Below are 9,271 nucleotides of genomic sequence, written 5' to 3'. Positions count from 1 at the left end.
ACGATGCTGCTGGCCCAGGACCCAGTGGAGACCACCTGCTAAAGCTCTCTCAATTAATGCAAGCTTAACTTTGATCCCAGACTAGTGCAGTGTGAACCGGGGGGGGCTCCCATGGGATGGCAAAATTGCCGCTACCTTATTACTCTGATTTTAGGTTGGTGCTGACCAGGGGCATCACAAGGGGGAGGAAAGCTGGAGGGGCCTGGAATTATGTTGTACTTTAGCTATTGAAAAATAGCAGAGCTCACAGCTCACAGCTCACAGCGCGGCACCGGTGCCGCGCTGTGAGCTTGTAGATCTGCTATTTTTTGAAATGTCATAAATGTGCAAATCTTTGAATATATATTATATTGTTTCTTTAGGCGAAGATTTGTAACTAAGATTTGAAATATTTTTGAAAAATGCACACATTTTCATGATTTAAAAAAAATAGCTGATCTACAAGCTCGCAGCCGTGCTGTGAGCTTGTATATCTGCTATTTTTCAATAGTTAAAGTACCCAGAATTCTGGTGCGAACTGGCTGCATCACCCATCCATCTCCATTTAGCCCTTGAACACCATAAGTTGTTCACAGAAGATTGCAGATCGACGCTTGTCAGAACACGGATGCTGGGGTTTAAGAGGTTAACGTGAAACGTTATACTGTAGGGCATTGCAGTGGGCGTGGTTTACTCGTGCCACTAAAAATCATCTATTCATTTTTCCCATAGACTTTTTCAAAAACATTTATATCAAGTATTTTAAGCATAGAATCAAGCCATCCAGGATTCTGGTGAATCTCATGATTCATAAAAACTTTGATTCTGTGAAAAAAAAAGATGAATATTTAATGATTTACTGCATTTAATAAATAGGCTACCCTTTGTTTAGTGGTTGTACACTTTTTCTTTTCACAGAATCGAAGGTTATATGGTCATGATTCACCAGCATAGCTTGATTATAGGCTTAAAATAATTGCTATAAATATTTTTGTAAAGGTCTATATGGGAAAAAAATTAATCGCAATGTGAGGTTGAGCTTTAGAGCAGTAATTCTAGCTATTTATGGAATAGGGTTTAACTGGTTACTTCTGGTGTGAGCTGATGTGAGAGGAAACCCAGTGTAGGTGAGACTTGCTCCCTGGGAACGATAATGCATAATGCACTCTTTCTATGCTCCCATGGGACACAATAGTCTTCTCTCCTGGGAGACTCTCTTTTATGCCAGCTCTACATTGGTATGCTGCCATGCCGTACAACCATTAGGGCTCAGGGGGGTTCTTCATCTGTATCTGTGTAACAGCAGGCACGTGCACACAGACATGAAAGGGGGCTTGAGCCCTTGCCCCCTTAACAGTCTGTAAAAAGTGCCCTCTCCAGACCATGAATGATGTTTTCACCAAGGTGAAAGAAATGCAAATACCCTCTTTCCATGCCGTACCTGAGGGCAGTATTCAAGAGAATTGCCTCCTGAACTTGAATGCAGCATTTTATCTTAAAAGAATTGCCCTCACTGTGTAGAAATCCTTGCCGTTACACCACATCTCCAGTATTGCCTTTTTAATGCTTAGTTTAGTGTGGTATCAAGTACTGAACATAGCCGACCTCCAAGCTCACAACTTGTCGCAACGCGATGCGTTGTGAGCTTGGAGGTCTGCTATTTTCAATATTTCACCAAAAGGCCCTTTTAGAAATTTCAGCCCCTGCCTCTCTTAACATTCTCTGCACGTCCCTGTGTAACAGGAGGACTCCATTAACACATAAAGGAATGTCACTCACAAGTAATGTCAGTTTGCCCTGGCCTTGCTAATCAGCAGATAAAAAGGGCGCCAAATAATTGCCTGTCCCTTGCACAGAGGACGAGCAAATTAATGTGAATTGTACATAATGTAAAAATGTAGGCATTTAGCAGACCATTACATGCATAGGCTACAGCTTCAGGCATTACCAGTTTTCAATGCCATGTTCTCAATAAAACCTACAATAAGTTGTTTTTCGTCACATTCATGAGAGAGTATTGAGGAGAAGAAAGAGTGGAAATGTGCCTCCCCAGAAGGAATCAAACCCCGCTGCTGCCTCCCCCGACGCCTCACATGGCGACTGTCAAGCAGCCTATGGCAGCAGGAATGGCAAAGTGTGTACCACTGGGCCTATGATTGATTGATTGATTGATTGATTGACAGACAGACAGACAGTACAGTTCACCGGTAAGGTCAAGGAGACCAAGAAAGCCTTTCGGCTTATTTACATATACTGTAGGAAACCTTTATGTATCTCATATAACATTGAATGACAGAAGGATACAGTAAGCCTACTATGCAGAGGATATCATAAATAGCAAAAGAAAGGGAAAAAAAACTGTTGTAAATAAGAAAATAAATAAAAGATATTTACAGTGGCGAAGGGGAGGTTAAGTAGGCTATAGGCTTTGTCTATTACACGTTTCGAGTAGCCGCCTGTAAGTGACTTTTCAGACCGATTTTAAAGGAAGTAAGTAAGGGATTTACACTCCTTTAAAGGAGTAGTTTCTATTGATTAGTCACGCCATGGATACTAGAGTTCAATAATATTTTTTGGTTTTTGTCGCATTCCTAAGACAAAGATTTGATTCGAGTAAATTTACCCCCATTGATTCCGAATGGGGACCCGTTCCGGAACGAATGCGGGTAAATTTATTGTTATCACATTTTTGTTTAGGAATGCGACAAAAAACTAAAAATATTATTGAACTTAGGTCTCCATGGCATGACTAATCAATAGAAAAAAAGTCATTTTGGGGTTGAACTACTCCTTTAAAGCTTCCTTTCAGTAGGGCGTTCCACGTTAGTGGTATTGCAGGAGAATGAATTTGAACCTTTTTTGGAGACAAATCTGGGTTGAGCGTGATCTGTGGAGCTGCCTTTGGTGTTGTAAATGTGGACATCCTTGACGTTATGGAAGTACCTTATGTTGTCAGGCACATGCTGGGTATCTCAGTGGTGTACTTGTACACCAGGCCCATTGCAAGATGCTGTACTCTGTCAGCTACTGTGAGCCGCCCCATGCTTAAATAGTGATAAGCGGTATAGGTGAGCCCGAGAAGGAAGGCCAAGCAGGACCCTAATCAGTTTGTTTTGATGTTTGGAGCCTTGTTTTTAAGGCATTTGGGGCATCGCAATACCATATGTGGACTCCATAGTCTAGGAGAGGCAAAATCACACACACACACACACACACACACACACACACACACACACACACACACACACACACACACACACACACACACACACACACACACACACACACACACACACACACACACACACACACACACACACACACACACACACACACACACACACACACACACACACACACACACACTTTACATTGTGTAGCTTATCTAAAGCAAACAATAAAATGAAATAAGTTATAGAACTTGGTGCACCCTGCCATCTGCTGGGTGATGATATGTATTGCAACTTGCCAGGCACCTTTTTTGTCTGAAGAGAAAGAAAAATAATGACATTCTTTTAATTCTTTTCATATAATGGGAAGTTATAGAATTACAAAAAGTCAGCTTCTTTATTTGTAGCATTAAATGTAAAATTTTAATATGCAAAAACTCTTGACCTGTGCTGTGCTGCTCTATGTGGTAGGCCTACTGCATTTATCCAGTGCTGGCTACTCTATGTGGTACTGCATTTATCCAGCAGAGAGCAGTATTGGTCTCTCATTTCTCTGCACTATGTTGCCAGTTTGCTTGTGAATGGCTTGTGATGATGTATAGAGGAGAAGTGCACATTTGTGGAGATGATTGAGCTCATTAGCTCAATATCAAATTAACTACAAATTAAAAAACAACAAATGGACATGTTAAATTAATCCAAACTCATTTAGTCGATTCATTTTCAAATCAAAATGGGCTTTAGATATTCTGTCGTATTACACTTTATAGTGGGTATTTAGGTTGTTAGTTTTGTTGGCTTAAATCACGTACACTATTTCAGTCTTTTTTTTAAAAGGCTGTTATCTGTGCACTAGCCTGTCCCGTAAATAAACAAATTAAGTAAAATTAACTATGTTTTTTCAATCTGCACAGAGCTGTATTATATTGCTCTAGAGGAATGTCTGAGAAAATGAGAACTGGGAATTTATGAACCACAAAAAGAACTTGGTTATGACTGAAAGAAGCCTTTAACAAAGGCAACACAGCTACACGGTCAAATAAATTGAGTTTGTTTCCCAGTAAAAATCCAGGTTGAAGCACTGAGGTCAACCCTCTGAGGTCAGAAACGGTTCAAAGGACCTTGGTTGCAACAAAGTCTGTAGGTCTTCTGAAGAATGTCTATGACGAACAAAGGATCAGTTTCACAGCATGAAAAAGGTCTGCCTCCCCCCTGTTCTGATTTCTGAGGCTCTTTGCTGCAACAATGCTGTCTGTGCTGCGAGAGTGACTGCATGGAGGGTTGATGCCCACAGAATGCCATGTCTGCCAGCCTCTGCCACAGACGACCTGATCAGACACACTGATAAGTGACACAGCAGAAATGTGAGGTGAATTCCTCGTCTGTAAGACACTCTAAAGACGTTGGCCTCGAAGCACAAGATGTGACATCATAGCCTCCACATAGTCGAGATAACGGCTAACAATGACACTCTTTTGGGTAGTGATACAGTAAAGGGCAGGCATGTGCACACATAGACATCGTAGGGGGCTGGGGCCCCTGCCCTTTTATCTGTCTGTAAAAAAGTGCCCTCTCCAGAACATGAATGCAGTTTTTACCATGGTGAAAGAAATGCAAATGCCCTCTTTCCATGCCATACCCGAAGGCAGCATTCAAGAGTATTGCCTTTTCCAAAATCTCTCCTGAACTTGAATGCAGAATCTTATGTTGAAAGAATTGCTCTCTCTGTCTAGAAATCCATGCCATTATGCCACATCTCCATTATTGACTTGATTGTTCTTAGTTCAGTGTGGTATCAAGCACTGAAAATAGCCGACCTCAAAGCTCACAACGCGTCGCGCTGCGACACGTTGTGAGCTTGGAGGTCTGCCATTTTCAATATTTTCATCAAAAGGCCTTTTTAGAAATTTCAGCCCCTGCCTCTCTAACATTCTCTGCACATCCCTGGTAAAGGGTGCCGGTCCACTCCACAGTAACTCCTTTGATTCTGTGGGGCAAAAGATCCTTTAGATCGCATTCAAAATGTAATTCTTTATTGATGATCTACTGTCCATTAATGATGTTGGGAGCTTGGTTTCAAGCCAGTCTCTGATTCATCTGTGAGTTGCAGTGGTGGCTGAACTGGAAGTGATACATGTGGTTCTATCCAGTTTATGGTTGATGACTCATCGTACTTTAAATGTCTATACTTTGGGGACGGGGAGAGCTGGCCCTAGTAATTTGGCATGATGTATTCACAATTGGTGTCAAACTCCCACCCCTGTCATCTGCTTCTCGTGCTTATCCGATCTCAGATCAGATAAGCTCAGAACAGAGCACCGGATGGGGGAGTGGGGGGACAATAGATTCCTGTAATACCCAGACACCAAGTAATGCCCCTGGGTGCCTGCCATGGCTTTCAGAGCCATGTGAACTCTTCCCTGAGCTGTCCTCAAATGGACCCATGCTCAGTTGAGACTGGGGGAGTACTATAATGTTCCCCATGGCAAATCAATAACTTACACTATTCATAATGATTTTAAACCATCAAGAATGCAGTGTACTATAGGCTTCAGAGGCGTCACAAGGGGGGGACTGAGTTACTAGTGCCCAAGGTGTAGGGGCCTTAATTATTTAAATACCGTAGCTATTGAAAAATAGCAGATATATACAAGCTCACAGCTGCGAGCTTGTAGATCTGCTTTTTTTGAAAAGTAGTGAAAATGTGTGAAAATCTTTGAATATATGTATTTTTTGTAACTCAAATTTTGCTTCTGGGGGGTCCCTGGAACTAAATATTTTGAGTTGGGGGTCTGTGGGCAAATACATATCATTTTGGGAGTCCTTCACATGAAAAAGTTTGAGGACCACTGACATAGGTTTTTCAAAAAACCTTAGAAGGATTTGAAATATTCAAAGACTTGCACAAATGTTCACGATTTAAAAAAAATAGCAGATCTACAAGCTCGCAGCGCGGCACTCTGGTTAAAGCACAATAGAATACCCAGGGCCCAGAATTTGGTGTGACACCACTGATAGGCTTAGACTGCTGGGAGACCTCTCCTCACTCACCAAACTCCTCTATCTTCCTCTCCCTCCCTTTAGTGACCACTTTCTCAGTGTTTTTGTACTTTATCGTCGTCTTGCAGACTTCCATGGATGTCGATCGCGGACCTCTGTCTGTGGATCAAGATGTGCATGCTGACCCTGTGTGTAGCGGGAGCTTCATTCAGGTCTGAACCTGGTAAAACCTAGCCTAGCACAGCTAAACAATCCCCCCATGTTAAAACAAGGTGGGGTCTGGCCAAGCCAAGCTATAGGTAAAACCCATGAAGAGTTGGTCACAGTACGTGTGTGAGTGCGCGTGTTTGACCCTTGCTTGAATGCCGTAATCCCCCCTACTTTACTCCAAGTAGTTGCAGTTAGTTGAATATAGACTAAATTTGACTGTAGCACATGACATCTCTCTCATGGTAACACGTTCTTACACCCATGAAGGGGCAAACATTTTAACCCCCTCAATAACATCTTGAAATGCTCTTACCACTGAATTATCTAAGCATCAATATTTGATTCTAGACTTCTTACCGAATACAAGCTGAACCACTCCTCCAGGACAGGTCCACAACAAACACTCAGACTCAGGCTTCTGCATAGCCAAACAGGCCCAGACACAGGCCACCTCCCCTTATGCTCTGCCATTAAAGGGGCAGTGCTACTCCTGTAAAACACTTGACATGATTCCTGAATGAGCAAAGCATTAATGTTAATATACGAATACATACTCAGTGGTTGCAACCATGCCTGGCTCTAAACCAATGATATGGTTCTCAAACTTGGGGTCGGGATTCCCAAATGATTTTGTGGGGTCCCCAGATGATTATAGCTTAATGTAAAAAAATATATCTCACTCAACGGTAAACAAACCTACATAAGTGTATACAGGGTACCTGCACATTTATAAAGTGACATTTTAAGGACTTTCAAGACCGTTTTATTACCAAACTGTCAAATATGAAGTAAGCAAGAGGCGAACATTGTGAAAATAGCAGATCTACATGCTCACAACGCCTCGCTGCGAGGCGTTGTGAGCATGTAGATCTGCTATTTTCACAATATTTATCCGTGGAACCGAGTCACATTAAATGTAAAACCTACAATTCCAAGTGCTTGTCAGGGTAGGGGTCCCCAGTTCATATATGTTTATTTTGGGGGACACAGCCTAAAAAGGTTTGAGAACCCCTGCTCTAAACTAATCATTTTACTGTACCCTCGCCCACAAAACCGCCTCTCTTTCTCTCACCCCACCTCTTTATCAGTCACATTGTACCCTGACCTACTGTAGATCATTATGAGTCACTAGTCTCATGCTGACGGGTTAAGGGTCTGCTCTCTGCCGCAGTCTAGTTCTTTTATGAGGTGTACAACCCCGGCCCGGAGGGCCTGACTAACACATGCACGACTGATCTGCCCTCTGAGGCCACCTCCCATCACCTACGTTCTAGGGATGCGGTATCGGTACTCGTGGTATCGGTACTCGCCCCGATACCGGCCTATTTTGTGGTATCGGTACACGTCCGATACTGCTCACAAAGCGCCCGAGTACCCTGTGTGTTCCGCCACTTCGCCTTTCTCTCTCTCTCTTAAAGTATTAAAAGTAAAAATACAAAATGTTTGAGCATAGCAGATCTAGAAGATCATGCACAGTACAGGAATTTCCATGGGCTAAACCTGAAAAAAAAAGTGAAATGTGTGGCAGTTGTGCCATGTTCTGGGAAAGCAATGCAATTGAATGTGTTATATACAGCCAGAAAGTGAGGAACATCTGATAATTAAAAAAAAAAAAAAAACGTAATTTAAAGACTTTTTGTATTATTAATTGTACTCGTATCGGTACTCGGTATCGGCGAGTACTCAAAATGAAGTACTCGTACTTGTACTCGCTCAGCAAAAAAGTGGTATCGGGACATCCCTACGAGTACGTTCCTTGATTCATAAACGGATGGAATTCATATCATGGAAAATATGAAAACCTTGTTGGCGACACTTGCTATTTCTATAATGCATTATACACATACTTATAATGCATTATAATGTGCGAATTCTTGGCCATCTGGCCAGTGAAGTACATATATCGTACCAGTTACCCATATACGGAGATCCATGTACTGTATATAGTGCATTCCTTTTATGCCCATACATGGAGATCCCTGTCTGAACCAGCCACACAGATATGGGCTGTCTTCCTCCATATATGGGCATTCCCATATGAAGTCCTGTTAGATATGGGCTTAACACTTATGTTGCAATGATTTTTTCTCTTCAATGTCTCGCGTTGCCATGGTTACCATAGACTTCCATGTAATTGTGCAATTGTGTAAAAAGTGCACGCCCATGCCTAGATGATGCACCACGTGTGTAGATGCTGTTCACAGCTTTCAAACAAAAAAAATCTGCTTGGAAATCCGTTCAGGCATTCATGATTTATCAGCCATTATGTTTTCTTCAGATGTAAACAAACATGGCTGCCATGTTTGAAAGAATGAGTTGGTATGGGGGTTAAACATGCAATTTCGCGATCGCGATCATGCCTAAGACATTTATGGAGGTCCCAAAAAAAAATTTGAAAAAAAAAAATTTGAAAAAAAAAAAACTTTATTTTTTTCAAAAACGGCCCAAACTCGGGAAACTCGGGGTTGGCACAGCGGTAGTACCAATACAAACTCGGGAAACTCAGGGTTGGCACCATATGTGTTAATATTGATGACATCAGGGATCTCCATATATGGGCATAAAAGGGATTCTGTTAGAGTGGTTCCCATGACGTCACAACATACATAACAATATCTTTTATGCCCATACATGGAGATCCCTATCTGAACCAGCCACACAGATATGGGCCATATCTTGGCCATCTGGCCAGTGATATATATCGAAGACATCAGGGATCTTCATATATGGGCAAAAAAGGGATTCTGGGGAATACCCATATATGGACTTTTACATAGGTGATGTCACCTGTGATATCACCTGTGATGTCACAGTGATGTGTCAAGGGAACCACAGTGTCAGGCGTGACCTTCAGAGATACACGGATACGTGGACAAGATGTGCAGGACATCACAGTGACATCAGAGATTGAT

The sequence above is a fragment of the Nannobrachium achirus genome (genome assembly GCF_963921795.1).
Source record: "Nannobrachium achirus genome assembly, chromosome: 6".
Lineage (NCBI taxonomy): Eukaryota > Metazoa > Chordata > Actinopteri > Myctophiformes > Myctophidae > Nannobrachium > Nannobrachium achirus.
The sequence above is the reverse complement of the archived record's forward strand: the minus strand, read 5'-3'. Positions refer to the sequence as shown.